The sequence below is a fragment of the Mesoplodon mirus genome (genome assembly GCF_964341445.2).
Source record: "Mesoplodon mirus genome assembly, chromosome: 2".
NCBI lineage: Eukaryota > Metazoa > Chordata > Mammalia > Artiodactyla > Ziphiidae > Mesoplodon > Mesoplodon mirus.
In genome coordinates, this window is record NC_138977.1 from 82,901,550 (window position 1) to 82,923,092 (window position 21,543).

The 21,543-nt window shown below is 41.1% G+C and overlaps 1 protein-coding gene across 18 annotated transcripts in view; it reads right to left on the reverse strand.

Annotated features, from left to right (window-relative positions):
- The window catches only part of APBB2 (amyloid beta precursor protein binding family B member 2), a 389,233-nt gene that overhangs the window by 280,647 nt on the left and 87,043 nt on the right, over positions 1 to 21,543 (reverse strand). For 4 of the 18 annotated variants that reach the window (XM_082637301.1, XM_082637314.1, XM_082637311.1 and 1 more), the window contains one exon: positions 7,359 to 7,409. The exons of the other annotated variants lie outside the window; for them this stretch is intronic. The gene's annotated coding sequence lies outside the window, so the exon portion shown is untranslated. The remainder of the gene's footprint in view (positions 1 to 7,358; positions 7,410 to 21,543) is intronic. 18 annotated transcript variants of the gene reach the window in all.

A 21,543-nucleotide genomic window follows, 5' to 3' on the forward strand; every position in this document is an offset into this window, starting at 1 on the left:
AGTTGTGGCTCGTGGGCTCTAGAGCACAGGCTCAGTAGTTGTGGCGCATGGGCTTAGTTGCTCTGTGGCATGTGGGATCTTCCCGGACCAGGGCTTGAACCCGTGTCCCCTGTGATTCAGTCAGCAGTGGCCAGGTCGGCAGGGCCATGTGACAGGCTTTCCTCACAAATGGCTCTATGAGTGGTGCAGGTAACCTGCTAGTGTTGGAGGGTCTCCTGCAGAGGCAGGCAGTGACTGTGTCTCACAGTGGGGACAAGGACACTGGCAGCACAAGTTCTGGGAAGTACTCCTTGGCGTGAGCCCTCCCAGAGTCCACCATCAGCCCCACCAAAGAGCCCAGGTAGGCTCCAGTGCTGGGATGCCTCACTGATAAAGGTTTTTGAGTGTTATGTCCCTGATCCTACTTTTCCCTTAAGCACTGGGGGCTTTACTACATGATTCTGCATAGCGTGGTGGTTTTTAGAAACACATACATTGCATTTTAGCAGAACTGACTGTATAATAACTAGTGTTTACAAAGATGCTTGTGTGTGGTGTGTTTTGTTTTGTTTTTGAGGGTTCTTTTGGCCACACCACATGGCTTATGGGATCTTAGTTCCCTGACCAGGGATCGAACCCAGCCCCATGCAGTGAAAGCACTGAGTCTTAACCACTGGACCACCAAAGGAAGTCCCACGACACTTGTGATTTAGACCAGAGGGGTTAAATTATGATTTGCAAATATGTTAATTATGTTAATTATGTTAAAGAGGATAGCAACATATGTAATTTAATTTTAGAAAGAATCACACTCACATACTAGTATGAACACTTTTAAGGGTGTTTCAGTTACGTGAAAAATTTATTTATGAGAAGTTCCGTAATGGTGTTGTTAGATAAATGAAGCGTTACTGCACCATTCCGGACAGACCAACACGATGGTGTTATAAAGATACGATTCTTGCAGACAAGAGGACTTAGCCAGAATTGCTAGAGAGGAGAAACTGAATTATTTGTCATTCCTTGAAACCAATAAATTTTTAAAAGATTAAAGTTATCCGTAAAAAAAAGTCCAAGATATACATAAAGATATGTACAAAGAAGTTTTCCATTAAAGTAATAACATTTTAAGCAATTTTAAAATATAAATATTCAGCAACGGATAAAGTTTTTTAAAATCCGTAAGATATTTAATAAAATGAGAAAATGTTTTTAAGCAGTGTTCATTGGGAATGCAGACTATAAGATGATTTGTTTCATATGATCTCAATTTTGTTTAAAAGTATCTATACCTAGAAAAAAAAGACTAGAATGAAAAAAAGTCAACATTTGTGTATAGTTGCTAATTAGAGATAACAGAATTAGAATAATTTTTATTTTCTTTGCATTTTCCTGTGGTTCCCAAATTTTCCACAATAATCACATCTACTTTTACAGTTAGAAATAACTAAACGCTATGTAAAAATAGGACTAAGGCATTTGGTGGGGAAAAAACCTTTTTATCTCCACTTTAATTCTGAATGTGACTCCAGCCAGTATAATGAACACCAGCCCAAGAACAAGGGTACCAGATGCTTCCTCCACAGGTATTAACAGATCCAGTCACAGAAAGTATTTTCTATCTCATAATTCAAGGGCAAATATAGTCCCAAAAGATGTTCAAAGTATATAAATCCATTTTAGAGGTCAAAATATAATTTGCTTTTACTGGCTAAAACAGTTATGGATTTAGTAAAATCCAGATGAAAGAAGACTTTTAATTATATAATTGCATATTAGCTGTCTTAATGTCTGAAAGAAATTTAGTTATGAATGAAGAAATTGTGCTCTGGATAAAGCTCCTTTCAAACAAGATCAAGATTAAAGAAATACAAGAAGCAATGGATTCGGTTGTGGGGATGAGTGCCTCACTCAGGGAGTTTTTTTTTTTTTTTTTTTTTTTTTGCGGTACGCGGGCCTCTCACTGCTGTGGCCTCTCCCGCTGCGGAGCACAGGCTCCGGACGCGCAGGCCCAGCGGCCATGGCTCACGGGCCCAGCCGCTCCGCGGCATATGGGATCCTCCCAGACCGGGGCACGAACCCGCATCCCCTGCATCGGCAGGCGGACTCTCAACCACTGCGCCACCAGGGAGGCCCAGTCAGGGAGTTTTTGATAGAAAGTAAGAAAGAGATATTGATCTTTACGACCTCCAAAAGAACTCAGTTGTATTAAAATTTTCCCAATAACAATAAAACTGGACTTTGAAAATAATCCATTTGCCAAAAATGGTGACTCCTTATTAGTCATCAGTCTGCTTAGTTTAATCCCATGCACTGAAATTGCATAAGAACTAAATGGTGAAACTACAATACTCTTAAGTCAAGGGCCAATGTGTAACAATTTGGCCACCACACAACCTGAGTTCACTTACCTATTCTGGCAAGCAGCACATTTAAAGGATGTGCCCCTTTCCATCTTCAGCATAGCCTTACTCACGCCAAATAGCCAGTAACCATTTGGTGTAGAGCAATTGCTTTAGTACCACTCTCCACTCTCAAGAATGCACTGAGGGGGGCTTCCCTGGTGGCGCAGTGGTAGAGAGTCCGCCTGCCGATGCAGGGGACACGGGTTCGTGCCCCGGTCCGGGAAGATCCCACATGCCGCAGAGCAGCTGGGCCCGTGAGCCATGGCCTCTGAGCCTGCACGTCCGGAGCCTGTGCTCCGCAACGGGAGAGGCCACAACAGTGAGAGGCCCGCGTACCGCAAAAAAAAGAAACAAAAACATATTCCTGCTGTACAAAGTATAGATGTACTAGTCTCTGTTTTGTTTTGTTTTTTACTTCCAAAAATGCTGACTTCAATGGAAAACAAACAAAAAACCCTTCTGTTTCAAATTTGCTTTTGTATTTTTAAGCATTTTCATAATTTCCCTATCAAATGGTAACAAAGCTACTGATTTCATGTTTTGTTCTGTTTTGTTTCACAGAATAGAAAAGGCAAATGAATATTTTAATTACGCTATCATATACAAGAAGAGATCACAGAGGTGATACTGAGTTCCAGAAACATCAGTCAGTTCAAGTTCAAGATCAGAGACTATCATTTTATCAAATGTATGTTGATTACTTTGGAAAATAACTGAAATTCTTGGCTTCTGTGTCTCAAAAGTTGCTGCCTAAAATGCTGCACATATGCACCTTTAATAATTTGCAACCAAATATTATAATCAGCAAATAAATTCAGATACTATTTTCAATTAGGAGTGTTCAAAATAAAAACTATGAATTTTAATTTTTAAAAAAGACATGCAGAAATATACATCTACCTATACACACCTCACACTGACTCTGAAAATACAGAACACTTAGGAACTCTCAGTATGGAAACTATATTTCTTAAATTGCTCTAAGAATTAGCATATGTATAGCTCAGGGGAATACACTCTCTTAGCATTACCGGATATAAAAAAGGGCAACCAATTTTCAGAGTCTACCTGGAAAATAAGCAGAAATTATTTTCTCAGGCTCTCTAGTCACTCTGTGGGCAGAATTCCAACATAATCTAAATTGGTCTTGGCACTATCTCACTCCCCCTTTTTGCATCACTGCACCACCTCTGGTCCAAAGCCCAATGACCTTCTCTTTCAACGGCCTCCTCCTCTCACTGGTCCTTTCCTTCCAACTTCTAAACTTCCAATGACTCCATGGCAATATTTTAGCAGAAGCTGGGGAATGGGGGAGCTTCAACAAATAATTAAGGAATTTTAACTTTCTCTGGATTATATGCATTTTTAAAGAAAAGTTTGAGTACCCAGATCTTGTTTTTCTAAGCACCATAGCTCACTGGAGAAAGAGTTGGGTCCAGGCCTGGGGGTAAGGAAAGTACAGTATAAGCCTAGAACATCATACTATGCCAGAAAGCAAGAAGTGCTCAAATATTAATGCAGACATGACAGAAGGACACAGGAGCTGCCTTGAAGGGGCTCCCACTGGCTAAATGTGGTACAATTTGAACAACAAAAAGAATGATACGGATAAATTACAATTTTAAAAAAAGGAACCATAAATCCACAGATATTCATGGAAAGGGGGATAGTGGAAAGCTCTTTTTTACAAAGAAAGCCAGCTAATAAACACCAAAGGAATAGCAGAAATAGAAAATCCCACTTTGCAACCACCAAGGCAATGATTGATTCAGTCAAGGATCATTAATGGACACTAAAACCATTAGGGAAAGGGTTGCTATGGAATAGGATACTCACACAGTCTCAGAATATCACCCCACAGATTACTTATCACTTACCGAGGGGAAAAGGTATCTTTATAATGGAGAGCTCTGGCAGACCACCTCACCCAAGTGATGGTTGGCACAACCAATTATAGGATAACCAAACGTCACATGTCTCCACAGGGACTATGTAGTATGTTTGTCAAAAGGCTTAATCTGTATCTCATCATAACATAACAATCAAACAAATCCAGTACTTGTGGTACTTTCTGCAAGACAATTACCTTGGCATTTTCCAAGATATCAGTGTCATGAATGACAAAAATAAACAAAAACAGGGTGACTATTCTGGATTAAAGGAAAAGAAACAAAATGCAGTGAATGACTGTTGATGAATCTTGGATGAGGAGAGGGGTTATAAAAAGACATTACTGGAATAACTGGGGAAATTTGAATCGGTATTATGGACTATGTGGGAGAATATTCTTGTGTTTGGGAGATACATATTAAAGTATTAATATTTCAGGTAAAGGGTCATAACCTCTATAACTAACTCAACCGGTTCAGCAAAAATGTTTTAAAGTATATGTATACAGAGACAGAGAGACAGAAACAGAGAGAGACAGAGATAAAACAAATTTGGCAAAATGTTAGCATTTTATATGGCAGGCTGGTTGTAACCTCTAAAAGCCAGTAACTATGGTTACTTGTAGGCTGTGTCTATTCCGTATGAAGAGAGATCATAAAGGAGCCTACGGTTGAAACCAACACAAATAGAAATAGAGACCACTGGTGTTAGAGCATTTAGTCCATTTTTCAAAAAACTTTTTCCAATTCATTTTTCTTCTGTAGCAATTAATGGTCATTAGTTGGGAGGAAGAAGATTTACAGAGAAAAAGAAACCCAAGGAAGAGGATAACAATGGATAAAAATTAGGCACAGATAATTTCAGTTCTCTTCCATACCTCTTCTTTGGAAGAAGAGGTAAGTCTCAAGGTTTAAAAAAATTGTGCATTGTTTTCCAACCTGGTGAGAAACCCTGGATAGATGTGTACCTTTCCAGTGAGCAAGAAAGAGTCCCTCTGCAAGAGGTATTCTGACCAAACACCAGGACCAGGGAAGCTGAGCACTTCATTTCATGCCCAGCCCTGGCTAAGCCTAGAACAGAGGGGCATGTGTCTGAATAATGAACATTCCATGTGGGCAAACTTACATCCCAGAAGCGCAGCTTTCAGCAGCTGCCTCAAACTGAATGTGTTGGAAACAGAATTCTCCTCCACTAAACTTGATCCCTTGTTTCTATTACCTCTCTTCTCAGTCTATCCAGTCTCAAAAGTGCAGCTTCATCTTTCACTTTGGTTCCCATTGGCCCACTCTTCCTCATTCACATCCTCAGGGCCACATTGGCCACAAGGTCTCTCACAGTCCAGGTAGAAACAGCCTCTCTTTTCTCTGTTTCTCCTCAATACTTCTATCTATGGCACTCACTTGACACTTTTAAAATATCTTTGCCACATGGTACTGATTCTGTACTCACTGTAGGCAAGAACTTTACTATGTTACCTCATTTAAAAATCACTGAGGGACTTCCCTGGTGGCACAGTGGTTAAGAATCCACCTGCCAATGCAGGGGACACGGGTTCGAGCCCTGGTCCGAGTAGATCCCACATGCCACGGAGCAACTAAGCCCATGCGCCACAACTACTGAGCCTGCGCTCTAGAGCCTGCAAGCCACAACTACCGAGCCCACAAGCCACAACTACTGAAGCCCGCACGCCTAGAGGCCATGCTCCACAACAAGAGAAGCCACCACAATGAGAAGCCCGCGCACCGCAATGAAGAGTAGCCCCTGCTCGCCGCAACTAGAGAAAGCCCGTGCGCAGCAATGAAGACCCAATGCAGCCAAAAAAAAAAAAGATCACTGAAATTCTGTGAAGTAGTTTACGTTATTCTGCTTCTATCTACGGAAGAAATGGATACCCAGACAGGTGAAATAACTCGTCCGAGGTCACAGAGTTGTAAAGTTGATATTCAGACCCTGATCTTCTGGTTCTACCCTAACACCAAGGTGCTTCAGATTTTATTTATCATTTTAAATACTGTCCCCTGTCCTTAAATCAAGCACAGACTCCTTGAAGGAAGGGATCCATTTTATCCAGCCTTGTGCTCTCTCCAGAGCCTAGCAATACTCATAACTCATGTTCAGTGAATTATATTTCAAGACTCAGCCCAGAAACCATTTTTCTTTCTGACTTCCAAGCCCAATCCCTGTAGCACCACCCACCCCCTCCCCTTGCCCTCTATCTGTTTCTACTGCAGTACATGCAAGCCTTAACGGCAGGCTTCGTGACTGCTGCATGTGTGCCCTGGAACACAGCAGGCACCTAATGTATGTTTGCTAAATGAAATGTTTATGCATGAGACAGCTGGGTTCCTTATCAAGGCTACTATGTCTTGTTAGAAAATTGACCTCATTTTTATCTTTATCACATACTGAGGAAATTGTTTTAGGAAAGAGTGACACAGGGAAAATGGAGAAAAACAGTCTTGGCCTTTGGGTCCTACCCACTTCACCTGCTGTCCTGGATATACTGTGTTCTGGAGAAGCGCTTCCAAATTTTAATGGATACGTAGTATCATTCAATACAAATTACGATTCAGTATGTCTGTGATAGAGCCCAAGATTCTGCATTTCTTTTCCTGGGGCGTGGGGGGATGCATACAAGAGGCTAACCAAGATTCTGCATTTCTAACAAGCTCCCAAGAGACGTTGATGCTGCTGATGTATGGACCACACTTCCCAGGAGCAAGAAGTCCTAGACTGTAATAGTGAAACTGTGCCCATTTAAAGAGAAATAACATGTAGACTAAATGACCAGACATAAATTCAGAGTGTTAACGCTAGTTATCTCTGGGTTTCTTCTTTCTACTTTCCTATAATTTCCAAGTATTCTATAATGACTCTTGCTGATGGAAATAAAAATTTGAAATGCTATATATACACATGCATAAAAAACTGTACATTTGGACATTTCTACTTTGCATGGCTACATCTTTATTTAAGCAACAAATATACTTAAGAGGACCAGACTTGGGAAATAACAAGATGGTGAATTTAGCAATTCCCTGTCTGCTCATTTTAACATGTACATTAACATAAAACAGTAATTACCCTTAGCAAGCAGTCACCACCACAAGCATTGCTTTTCTCAGGTTCCTTTCCCTTAAAAGAAAGAGAAAGAATCCATTCAGTTGGAAGACAATAAAAGGCAAACCAAATTAAGCAGAAGAAAAAAACAAGCAGGTGCTACAATGAACCTCTTCCAAGTGCGTCAACAGAACCTCATGAAGTTGAAAAGGAGGTGGAAATGCGTTTCTCCCAGCAGAGGTGGGGTGGGCTGGGTTCCCCGACAAGGCGAAGTGCAATAAATTAAAGCAGCACTCACCGTGCACCTGCAAGCGAGGTGCAAAGAAATGGTCCTCAGAGGAGCCTCCCTTCCAAACGTAACAAGGAAAGATAATCAGGAAAAGGCAATTAGAGGGTGTGCGTTTGCAGGAAAGCACTCCCCAAATACCTCCTTTTCTGTGTTGTTCCAAAGGATGCCAGGTTTATCCTATGAGTTGCAGAAGTTGCAGCCCAGGCAGGTGGGCACCTCATGCCCACTCCCATACCCACAGCTCTTCTGGACTCTTGCCCAGCCATAGGTACCTGTGACTCAGGAAGGGCCAAAAACAAAAGAGGCACTTTGTAACCAGAGTGTTCCTGGTTAAAGTAGGACCAACAAGGTTCTGCATCCTCTGTTTTCCAACCCACAGGCCTAAGTGACTTTTTGCCTTAAAGAAATATTGTGAAACTCACTGTGAAATTACCCGAAAGGATTGGAACTTAGTGTCTGGAAGGCTTTATATGTACGATGGGACTAAAAATCACTTCTGTGTGTCTATTAAGGACGTGGTTTCCTATCTGTGAAGTTTAGACATGCTAGACATTCAGCTCAACTGAAAACAGTGAGTCACTTTATCTCTACTGAGTTCTGTGAGTCTAGAGCTGGACCATTCAAGGCAAATAAGCATATGCTGAGGTATTTAAAAATGTGATCACTTGAGATTTCGATAGCATCAAAGTCATCATCTTGATGGGAGAAAAAATCTGAATCTACTTGGACTTGCTTACATTTCTTTTATTGAAATTCAATATTGTTTTTATTTTGAATTATATGGAGGGTAGATGGGGTGGGGGAGGGGAAAGCACCATAATCTTCTCGGTGCTCCAAAGCCTCAGAGTCTTAGTATCTTAGTAGGAATTTTAGATCTGAGGAGACATAAGAGGCACGACAATCAAATAAAATGCAGTACATGGTCTTTAGCTTGGATTCTGGTTTAATTTTTTTTTTCAATGCTAAAGACCTAGGGGACTAAGTCTTTGGGAAATTTGACTATGGACTGATAATAAATGATATTTGAGGACTACAATTAATTTTATTGGCCATCATAATAGTACTGCATTTACATAAGGCAGCTTCTTTATTTCTTGGAGATGAATGCTAAAGTACTTAGGGGTAAAATGCCATGATATCTAAAATTTATTTTGAAATGGCTCAGCAAAATATAATATATGTAGGGCTTCCCTGTTGGCGCAGTGGTTGAGGCTCTGCCTGCTAATGCAGGGGGCACGCGGAGCAGCTGGGCCCGTGAGCCACAACTGCTGAGCCTGTGCGTCTGGAGCCTGTGCTCCACAACAGGAGAGGCGGCGATGGCGGGAGGCCCGGGCACCACGATGAAGAGTGGCCCCCGCTTGCCACAACTGGAGAAAGCCCTCGCACAGAAACGAAGATCCAACACAGCAAAAATAAATAAAAAATGCATATATAATATATGTAAATTTACACAGATGAAGTAAATAAGAAAAATGCTAATAGTTACTGAAATCAGATAGGGGTTCTATGGGTTTTCATTGTAGTATATTCCTTCTACTTTTTTCTATATTTGAAAAATTTTAGAATTAAAAGTTTAAATTTATATCAAAAACATTTATGACCCCATAGTTTTATCTCCCTTGTCGTATTCTCTTGCCATATTAGACTACAGTCCATCTATAGTAGATTATTTTCTTTCCTCCAGAACACATTCTCTCACGCCTTCCACCTCTGTAACTTTGTGTGTTATATTGTCTCAACCTGGCATTTTTCTCCCTCCAGTCACTGGGCCTCTGGTGAAAGCTGGTTTATTCTTTCAGGTCAATCTCAAAGGCTACCCCCTCTTGGAAAACTTTCCTAACCTCCACCCCACTTTATGCATCTCCCCTTTTCAGCCTCCCCATTACACCTTGTACCTCTCAGCACACCTATCACATTCTACCCTGCAAGGTAAACAATGAAGCTGACATTTACTGAGAGCTTCCCACGTGTGAGGCCCTGTTCACATGCTGTCGCATGCATTCTTTACTTCACTCATTTCTTTCCTACCCCACTGAGGTAGGAGCTGTCATTACCTCTTTTCACAGGTGAGGAAACAGGCTTTGAGAGGCTGGGTGACCTACCCAATTACAGGGTCAGTAAGTGGCAGTTCCAGGCTTCATTCAAATATAGCCCATCTGCTTCTAAACTCTTAAGCACTAGTGTGTATGTCATTTGCATGGCGGCCTGATCCTTTCCCAGTACATTGTAACAACTTAAGGGCAGGTACTGCATCTTCTTTCTTTATTCGCTCAACCAATAATTGTTGAAAAGCCACTATTATCAGGAAACCACTGCCCTATGTGATGAGGTAAAGATATGAGTGAAAAGGACAGTTTTTGACCTAGGCAAAAACTAAGGAAATCTGAACAAACTATGGACTTTAGTTAATAAAAATGTATGTACTGGTACATTAATTGTAACCAATGTACCATATGAATGTAAGGTGTCAATAACAGGGCAAACAGGGTGAGAGGGTTAATGAGAACTCTGTACTATCTTCTCAATCTTCCTGTAAATCTAAAACGGTTAAAAAAAATAAAGTCTACTTTAAAAAAGGAAAAAGTAATGTGACAATGAGGTCAGTTTTCTTGATTGGCTCATAAACTCCTTATAAAATCAATCCTAAAGAAGAGTGGTTCAGTCATTCTAGCAAAAGGGGCGACAATGAAACGTCTGACTAGGGCCTATCTGGGGAATGAATTCAAATGAGGATCTCCAGCTGAATGTGTGGCACGTGTTTTTTAAACCTAATCTCATACATGTATGTCCTTCCCCTCATACAACACTAACATGCTTCAGGCTCCAGTTTCTCCAGCTTAATTCACGATGTTTTAATGAACATACACAGGAAGGAATGTACCACATCTCCTACTTCCCTAAATCAACTCAAGTTCTTAAGTTAAGTCTCAGAAAGACTCTTAAGATGTTCAATTCCTTTTTTAAGCATTGGTTATTTTTTGGTTTTGATTTTTTTGTTTTTGTTTTTTTCCTTAAAGAATCACAGAGTTTCAAGTCCCACACTCCATAGCCATCTCAAACCCAGAACTTTAGGTACCTACACATTAATATACTGAACCATCCTATGCCTGATTTCTTCCCTAAAAAAAAAAGGGAACTCGGTCTTTCAGATACCGTTCAGGGATTCCTCTCCACTTTAGTAAATGGCTCTCTCCACCACATTTGTGAGATCAGCTACATTTCCACATATAAAAACCTTCCTATGTGGAGCTAGCCTAATAAACCACCATGAGTAACAGTAACTCTTTTTTTAGATCTAACTCCTGGAAAACTACAGCTCCTCACAGCTATGTAACCATTTAACAGACACCATTTGACAATATTAACCATAGTAATAAGTAACAGCATTGAGGGTATTTCACTGGTTGTGGTGCATTTTGGAAGTTAGTCTCATAAAAGTACTGTGATATGGGTGGTAAAGATATCATCACCATTTTATAGATGAGGAAAACTGAGGCTTACAATTGAAGTCAGAACTCAAGTCAAATACACCACTGCGTGACCTTGTTCCGCGGGGGATCCTCCAAATCCTGGCTCAAAGCCAACAGTGCTTTTGCCCTCTCCAGACAGAAAGCCAGTCCCTCTCCCAGAAACTGTCCACAATACTTGCCTCATCCCTGGAGGCGCTCTTTCTCTACAGGCCACGTATCCGCTCATGCATCCAACCTCCTGAGAAGAATCATATAAACTAACTCAGGACTAGGGCCCCGCTTCACTCATGCTTCAGCCGCCACATGTTAACACATGGCCTCACACAGTGGGTGCTCCCCAAGCCCAGTGGTCCACAACCACATGAACGATCCTGAGCTGCAAAGCTTACCCACAGGCAAAAGCCATGAAACAAAAACATACCCTGTTCTGGTGCCTGACAACTAATGCAAAGTTCAAGATGACTTTTTTTCATTGACCTTAAAGCAAAACAAATTATATTTAAGTTTTACAACATGGCTGATAACCATAAATAGAAAAGAGAGAGTTTTGTTTTCCCCATGAGTCCTCAGTGAGGCCTCCAACTCGGGGGCCAAGAACATTCAGGGAATGTGCCACAGATCTTGGTTTTCATCCAGAGTCCAGAAAAAGGACAGAGGCAAATGAGTTTTACCAGCGACACAGTTTGAGTTCGTCCTACAAGGACCACCCTCTACAAAATAACGCCTAAAATTGGCTTGTGCATATTCCTCTTTCTATAGACCTCTTTCTAATGGCCAAGTTGACCGTTCTGTTATTAGAACCTTGGATTCTTTAAGTCAAATGAAAAGTCAAATATTTTTAAAATATCAAATCATTAAAAAAAATTCTTCTCTGCCCTCTGGTACCAAATATAAAGGTCCTGATTTCGCACAGAGAGTGAGTGATTCAGAGTTAACTGCTCCTGCCTTGAAAGGAAACCGAAGGCTTCCAGTGCCCCAGGACATCACAGAAGTTGCTGAAAGAAGCAGTTTACTGAATCGTACTTCTGTGTCTTCAAAGTTTTAACATGCCCAACAGTGGGAAACTAAAACCATTTGGATCAAAGAGGCTAAAAATCAATGCTTGCTTTGTTTGTTTTTAACCAGAATAATAACCAAAACTGAATATAGTTCACCAAGGTATTAAATTCTGTCTCACTGTATTTTTCCGTCTGTATCCAACTATACAAGAGACTTTTAAAAAAAAATAATAAAATGCTCTATTCTACCATCAATAACACACATGTGCTTTGAATTTTTCAGGAATGAAAGATGGGATTGTGGGGCTCTCCAAACCCTTCCTTGTGTGTCCAATGGCATATATTATAAGACTGCTCCCCTGCACTCATGAGAAAAGTGATCACAGGATACCAGAGGGAACTTAACGGAGGGTGTGTGTGTGTGTGTGTGTGTGCGTGCGCACACACATGCACACACTCAGCTGTGGTGTATCTATGGGTGGGGTTAGGGTGGGGGAGGGCAAGTAACAGAGTGTTGGAACTCCTAAAAAGTGTCATAGGTGTCACCTAAGATCTAAGATTCCACTCGCCCCTCCACTTTTCCTCTCTGTTCTTTGCTCCAGGAAGCTGACCCACTTGACAACACACTCCCTCAAAGCAATCCTGAGGAAAAAGAACAAAGCTGGAGGCATAACCTCCCACACTTCAGACAATACTACAAAGCTACAGTAACCAAAACAGCATGGTACTGGCACAAAAACAGATGTATAGATCAATGAAACAGAATAGAGAGCCCAGAAATAAACCCATAAACTTACAGTCAGTTAATCTTCGACAAAGGAAGCCAGAATATACAATGGAGAAAAGACGGTGTCTTCAGCAAGTAATATTGGGAAATCTGGACAGCCTCAAGTAAATCAATGAAAATAGAACACTCCTTCACACCATATACAAAAATAAACTCAAAATGGTTTAAGGACCTAAATATAAGACATGACACCACAAAACTCCTAGAAGGGAACATAGACAAAACATTCTCAGACATAAATCACAGCAATATTTTCTTAGGTGAGTCTCCCAAGGCAAAAGAAATAAAAGCAAAAAATAAATAAATGGGACCTAATCAAACACATAAACTTTTGCACAGCAAAGGAAACCATCAACAAAACAAAAACACAACTGTCAGAATGGGAGACACTATGTGCAAATGATACAACAAGGGGTTAATTTCCAAAATATTCAAACAGCTCATACAATTCAATATCCAAAAAAAAAAAAAAACAGACAACCCAATCAAAAAATGAGCAGAAGACTTAAACAGACATTTCTCCAAAAAAGACAGACAGATGGCTAACAGGCACATGAAAAGATGCTCAACATCTCTAATTGTTAGAGAAATGAAAATCCAAACTACAATGAGGTATCACCTCACACTGGTCAGAATGGCCACCATCAAAAAGTCTACAAACAATAAATGCTGGAAAGGGTGTGGAGAAAAGGGAACCCTCTTGCACTGTTGGTGGTAATGTAAATTGGTGCAACCACTATGGAAAACAGTATGGAGGTTCCTTAAAAAACTCAAAAGAGTTACCGTATGATTCAGCAATCCCACTCCTGGGCATATTTCTGGAAAAGATGAAAAATCTAATTTGAAAAGATACATGCACCATGGATGGACCTAGAGAGTATCATACTAAGTGAAGTAATCAGACAGAGAAAAATAAAATAATACAGACTCACAGACATAGAAAAGAAACTTATGGTTACCAAAGGGGAACACGGGCAGGATTGGGGTGGGGAATGAGGAATATGGGATTAACAGACACATACAACTATATATGAGATAGAGAAGCAACAAGGATTTTCTGTATAACACAGGGAACAATATTCAATATCTTGTAATAACCTATAATGGAAAATAAATATATATATATATATATCTGAAAAAAAAAATATATATATATATATCTGAATCCCTTTGCTGTATACCTGAAACTAACACAACATTGTAAATCAACTATACTTCCATAAAAATAAAAACAAACAAAGAAACAAAAAACATGCTCCCTTACCCTCTGGCTCCTGGTTGGGTTTGACCAATGTCCACAGGAGGACAACCACAGGAGAGCAGAAGGAAGGAGGAAAACAGCTCCCTCCCTGCAGGCTCTCAGGTCACAAGTCCTGTCCAGTGGCCCACTACACACAGCTCTCTGTCTCCCCCCTCACCCCTCAGGCCCCCAAGTGGGAGGAGCTTTGCTGCCACAAGCCCCAGGGCGATGCAGATCTCAGGTAGTTCCCCTACACCCTGTCCAAGTTCTCAGTATGAATGTGCCACCTCTTTCCTGATGAAACGTGGGCTGATCATATACCTAAAACCTTTGAATACTCACCTAACAAGATACTGCCCTAATTATTACTGTTTTGATCCCACCTTTATGGCAGCCTTACATCAATAATGTCAAAGAAAAGTCACTCGACAATATTTCAGGACCTTTTCTTACTTACTTACTTACTTACTTACTTATTTATTTGGCTGTGCCACACGGCACGTGGGATCTTAGTTCCCCAACCAGGGACTGAACCCATGCCCCCTGCAGTGGACTCACGGAGTCCTAACCACTGGACCTCCAGGGAATTCCTTTCGGCACCTTTTAAAGCTAGCTGTTTTTCACTTTGTTATAAAGCAGAAACTGACACACCATTGTAAAGCAATTATACTCTAATAAAGATGTTAAAAAAAAAAGCTAACTGTTTTGACTAGTGTACTGACATGTTTTTTTTTGTCATTGTTGTTTAATCCACAAAATGCCATCATCTGCAATGAACTACACAGTAGAGGAAATATACTTATAGCTTAAATGATATTTTTTCAGCCTTATTGAGGTATAATTGACATACTAAATGGTAAGATATCTAAAGTATACATTGTGGTGATTTGATACACAGACATTGTAAAAGGTTTCTTCTCACCTAACTAATTAACACCTCCATCACCTCACGTATTTATCTTTTTTTTTTTTTTTTTGGTGAGAACATTTAAGTTCCATTCTCTTACAATTACACAATATAGTGTTATCAACTACGGTCACCATGCTTTACATTAAATCCTTAGACCTTATTCACCTTATAGCTGAAAGTTTATACCCTTTTACAAGGCTCTCCTCTCTTCTACTGTTTCTATGAGTCCAATGCTTTCTTTTTGATTCCATACTTATGTGATACCAGAATATTTGTCTTTCTTTGTCTGACTTATTTTACTTAGCAAAATGCCCTCAAGGTCCATCCATGTTGTCACAAATAGCAGGATTTCCTTCTTTCTCAAGACTGAATAATATTTCATTGTGTGTATGTATATGTGTGTATGTATACATTTATATATATATAAAACATCTCATCTTCTTTATCCATTCATCTGTTGACAGACATTTAAGTTGCTTCCATATCTTGGCTACTGTGAATAATACTGCAATGAACATGGGAATGTAAATATCTCTTCAAGATCCTGTTTCCATCTCCTTGGGATTTTTACCTAGAAGTGGGATTGCTGGATCATATGGCAGTACTATTTTCAGTTTTTTGAAGAACCTCCATACTGTTTTCCACAGTGGCTGCAACAATTTACAGTCCCACCAACAATGCACAAGGGTTTCCTTTTCTCCACATCCTCACTAACACCTGTTGTGCTGGTCTTTTTTTTTTTTTTTTAAATTTATTTATTTTATTTATTTATTTTTGGCTGCTTTGGTTCTTCGTTGCTGCGCGCGGCTTTCTCTAGTTGTGCCTTCTCTAGTTGCAGTGCGCGGGCTTCCCACTGTGGTGGCTTCTATTGTTGTGGAGCAGGGGCTCTAGGTGCACAGGCTTCAGTAGATATGGCACGTGGGCTCAGTAGTTGTGGCTCGCGGGCTCTAGAGTGCAGGCTCGGCAGTTATGGCGCATGGGCTTAGTTGCTCCGCGGCATGTGGGATCTTCCCGGGCCAGGGTTCGAACCCGTGTCCCCTGCATTGACAGGCGGATTCTTAACCACTGCACCACCAGGGAAGCCCGTGCTTGTCTTTTTGATAAAAGCCATTCTTACAGATGTGAGGTGATTATCTCACTGTGGTTTTGATTTGCATTCCCCTGATGATTAGTGATGGGGAGCACCTTTTCAGTATCTGTTGGCCATTTGTATGTCTTCTTTGGAAAAATGTCTATTCAGTTTCTCTGCTCATGTTTTAATTGGATTATTTGGTTTTCCTGCTGTAGAACTGTATGAGTTCTTTATACATATTTTGGATATTAACCCCTTATCCAATATATGATTTGTGAATATTTTCTCCCATTGAGTAGGCTGCCTTTTCATTTTGTTGACCGTTTCCTTGGCTGTGCAGAAGCTTTGTGTGTGTGTGTGTGTGTGTGTGTGTGTGTGTGTGTGTGTGTGGTACGTGGGCCTCTCACTGTTGTGGCCTCTCCCGTTGCCGAGCACAGGCTCCGGACGCGCAGGCTCAGCGGCCATGGCTCACAGGCCCAGCCACTCTGCAGCATGTGGGATCTTCCCGGACCGGGGCATGAACCCGTGTCCCCTGCATCGGCAGGCGGACTCTCAACCACTGCGCCACCAGGGAAGCCCCCAGAAGCTTTTTAGTTTAATGTAGTCCCACTTGTTTAAGTGATCCTTTTTAAAATGTAAGTCAGATCAAGTCAGCTGTGCTCAAAACCCTGTCATCTCCGAGAAATGAATATTTCAGGTCCTCATTCTGTCCTGCAGTACCCTTCGCAACCTGTCCCTCACTCCACCCCCATATTTTTTGGCTTTACTCTGCAATACTCTTCCCTTTGTTCCCTCTGCCCTAGCCTCAAGGGCATCTTTGCAGTTTCTCAAACATGCCAAGTTCACTCCCACCTGAGGGCCTTTGCTCTTGCAGTTTCTTGCACCTAGAATGCCACCTCCTGGGTCTCCATATCACTGAGTCCTGCTCAACTGCAACTACTCTAGGAGACCTTTGCCCACCACCACCTCTTTTTTTTTGCGGTACGCAGGCCTCTCACTGTTGTGGCCTCTCCCGTTGAGGAGCACAGGCTCCGGATGTGCAGGCTCAGTGCCCATGGCTCATGGGCCCAGCCGCTCCGCGGCATGTGGGATCCTCCCGGACTGGGGCACGAACCCGCGTCCCCTGCATTGGCAGGCGGACTCTTAACCACTGCGCCACCAGGGAAGCCCCCATCACCACCTCTTAAGCAGCCCTCTCTTGCTCTAGCTCTCTCTCACCCCTTGATTTTTCTTCATTGTGCTTATTACCCCAATACATTATATATTTATTTGTCTATGGCCCATCTCCTCCCACGAGAACGCATGGTCCCAGAGAGCAGGGACCTTGTCTGTTAGGATCATCACTCATCCCCACTGCCCAGAACCGTGGGTGGTGTACAGTCAGCACTCACTAAATCTTTGTCGAATAAATGATTTGGTTAGGGAAAAATAAAAAGGACTGCTGGTCTGCTTTCCTAATGACTGCAGCTAAATTTCCAGTGACCGAAGAGATATTCAGTAGCCATCTTTAGAGATGCTATAGAAGGGATTCTGTAAACTAAAAGATGAGTTTATGGATTAACCTGCCATCCTACATGAGGATTTTCCACACTGCACATCAAAACCAGCAGAGTACACAGTAAATAATAATTTTTTAAAAAATGAACAAATTTAAACAATTATTCAAACCAGAGTGGCAAAGATTTTCTGTAAAGCGCCAGAGAGTAACTAACTTACACTTTGCAGGCCACAGAACCTCAGTCACAACTACTGAACTCTGCTGCTGCATGATAACAGCCAGACACAATACATCAGTGAATAAGCACAGCTGTATTCCAATATAACTTTACTGATGAACACTGAAATATGTATAACTTTCACGTGTCACAAAATACTATTCTTCTTTTAATTTCTTTCAGTCATTTAAAAATGTGAAAACCATTCTAGGCTTGTGAGCCATATAAAAACAGGCCATAGGCCAGATCTGGCCTCTTAGCTGTAAGTCTCTGACCCCTGATTTAAATCCTTTCTAAGGGTGTTTTTTTTTTTTTTCTTTTCCTATAGATGAAATACATTCTGGTCCATACAATCTGTTGGATACACAGTCTACAATTAATTAATCATGGAATAATTGCTTTTGTTAAAGAATAATAAGCTGGATAAACAATTTATTTAGGTGAATAAACATTCCTAATTCACTCTTCCAGGACTGTCTTTCCACCCAGATTTTGGTCATCTTCAAATACAAGCTCTGTTATCACCTTTTTCCTCATCTAAGTATTTTCATTTTCCATCCTAGTAAAGAAATTTCCATTTACTCTTTCTCCCTTTATAGAGAGGGGAACTGTAACAAAATCTTAAGATAGAGGGGAGAGTGGCTTTGAGGCGAGGCAGATTCCAGTACAGTGTTTTATGATGAAGTGTACAGTGTGTTGCTTATACTTTGCTTCCAAGTACTTTCAAACACACCCCGTTGTGTAGGCCCTGGAATGAGAAGTATTCTGATTGCAGGTGCTGCTAGCACTCAGGGTCATCTGTCCCCATGAGCCACAAAAATTTGCTGAAAAGGCCAGGCTGGGAGATGGCACAACCAAAACAAGTTATTTCATAACTTAAAGCAGAAGAGTTTAAATTGCTCTCAATTATAATGATAGCTCATCTCTCTTACATAATAGCAATATATGAAAATAAGGACTTTGAAGAAGCACTCTTCATGATATCACTCAGAAAAGTCGACCAAACCAGGTGTATTAACATCAAACTTGGACTTCCCTGGTGGTCCAGCAGTTAAGACTTCATGCTTCCAATGCAGGGAGCACGGATTCAATCCCTGGTCAGGGAACTAAGATCCCACATACCGCAAAGCGCAGCCAAAAAAGCCCCCCAAAACATCAAACATGTCTATTTGACACTGGACACACAGTAGAGAACAGGAACACTTCACTATAGGCTTCGGATGCTCTCGATATCCTGATGTTGAGTGTCCCAGGAACCCAATCAAGAAAGAATTCAAGTGGAAAGTTCTCACCCCTCATGTTCTCTAAGCATAGGAGGCATGGAACAAGACCAAAATTTATTTTAACCTAATTAATTATAGACTCCACTTGCCCAATCCACTGTGAAAGTAGATCTATTGGAATGTGGAGTGAAAAATTTTTAAGTTTTTTGGAACACCTCTGGTGCTCTGTTTCTTGATTTTCCCAGTAAATCAAATTCAAATAAACAGGCTAAAGGAAGTCAATGGTTTTCCAACTCCTACTGTAAGTAACACAGATTTACTGTGAGATTTAAGCCTACAGATTTACTGTGAAAACCAGGGATTAAATTAAGCTTCACTTAAATTTCAAGATGCCAGAGATGGTCTCCTGAGAAAGCAGACTTGGCTTGAAACCCTGGTGTCTCACACACATGGCCCAATTCCCAGCAAAGACAGCCGTCCACAAAGCCGCCCTGTCTCCGCAGGCATCTCCTCCGTTCTGCAGAGCTTGGACTACACACATCAGTGAAAGTTGAGACATCAAGTCATGGAAAAGCTGTAAGATAAGTGCCTCTGTTTCATCTCACACTCTTAATTGAGTTTCTGAGGGAAATGGAAATGCTGACAAGGCAGGCAGCTTCAAACAAAAATGATCAGAAGTGAATGAATATACCAAAGAATCGCCACCATAGTTGCCTGGTAATCTGAATGTGTGAGCATTCGGATTGACACATTCTTTTGGGGAATACCCAGGGCACCAGGGAATCACCCTCTTCCAGACACCCAGGGGGACTGTGATGCTGAAACCAGGTGATGGAGAAAGTCACAAGGAGGAAGTTTCCCTGAACAACCCTGGCTTCAGATTGTATTAGTTTGCTAGGACTGCCCTAACAAACTACCACAGACTGTATGGCTTACACAACAGAGGTCTCTAAGTCCAGGATGAAGGTGTCAACATCAAGGTGTTGGCAAAGCTGTTTTGTTCTGAGGCCTCTCTCCTCTGCTGGTAGATGTCCTGGCTTGGTCTTCCCACTATTCGTGTCTGTGTCCAAATTTCTTTGTCTCATAAGAACACCAGTCATAATGGTTTAAAGCCCACCTCCATGACCTCATTTTAACTTAATCACCTCTTTAAAGACCCTATCTCCAAATATACAATCACATTCCAAAGTACTGAGGGTCGGGACTTCAACATAGGAATCCTGAGGGGACATAATTCAGCCCTTTGCCCTGCTGGAACCACTGCCATGGCAAGACTCTGTTTTTGTTTAGTCCTACCGGTGCCAAAGGCTAGACAATAAACTGATAACCCAATTCTCACTATTCTGAACATTAACTACCTTTCTTTTATAATGAAAGGATATTACATTCAACAATGTCCCAACCCTAATCTCATTTTGATAACAACAAAAATGTCCCAAGCCAACAATGTCCCAACCCTAATCTCATTTAGATAACAACAAAAAAACCCAGCATATAATTTTCACTGCCTCTATAAAATACTTTGTTACATACCAAATCCAATCATAAAGAAAAGTCTTTGGGGGTGGGCGTACACTCTAAGCACCAGCTGCTGCCAGGCCACATTTTTTTATAAGCAATTTGCACTGCAATGAAGATCCAACACAAGGAAAAATCAGGACATTCAGTTGACATTCATCATCATGGAAGGCAAGTGTAAAAAAACACATTCTCACTTATTTTGCGTGTACCTTTTCATGCAGACACACTCATGTCTTTGCATGCAGGATTACGTACTGCTGTGTTAATCTGTACTGCCCGCTCCTGATATCGAAATGGGTTTAAAAAATAACACTAAGTGTTGTATACCTGAAACTAATGTAATACTGTAAAACAACAATACTTCCATAAAACACACACACCCACACTGAAATCAAGATTTCTATTCACACCAGGTGTGACCGGGAATATCATCAGCAAAATGTAACGTTTTAAAGCCCTACATCTAAATGATTACCAAAGCTCTTTTTAAAAGAAATACCAAAACCCAGTATCATTTAAATGTGTTTAATCTCAATTTAAGCCTTAACAATTTATGACCTTATAACCACTTACGTCCTCCAAATTCGACTATGTTATTCATCAATTCAATAAACATTTACTGAGATTGTACTATGTGGCAGGCAGCATTCTGGGTGCGAGAGATACATCACTAAACAAACAAAATCCCTGCCCTCCTGGAACTGACAGTCTGGTAAGATACACACATCATTTCCCCTACTGTCCTACAAACTCATTTATCTTCCCCAATTCCCTGACTGGGGCATGGGTATTTCCAGCCTCCTCATTTCCCAAAGACAAAACTTAGAAGCTATATGTTATATTTTTCCTTCTCTATCACATCCCTCCTGGGTCTCTAGTGGCTATTTCCCACCCTGCCTCCTCCACCTGCCTTTCCTAGTACAGATAACATTACCACCTACAAGCCCCAGCCATCAGCCCATCAGCCCTGTACTCCCTGTCCTT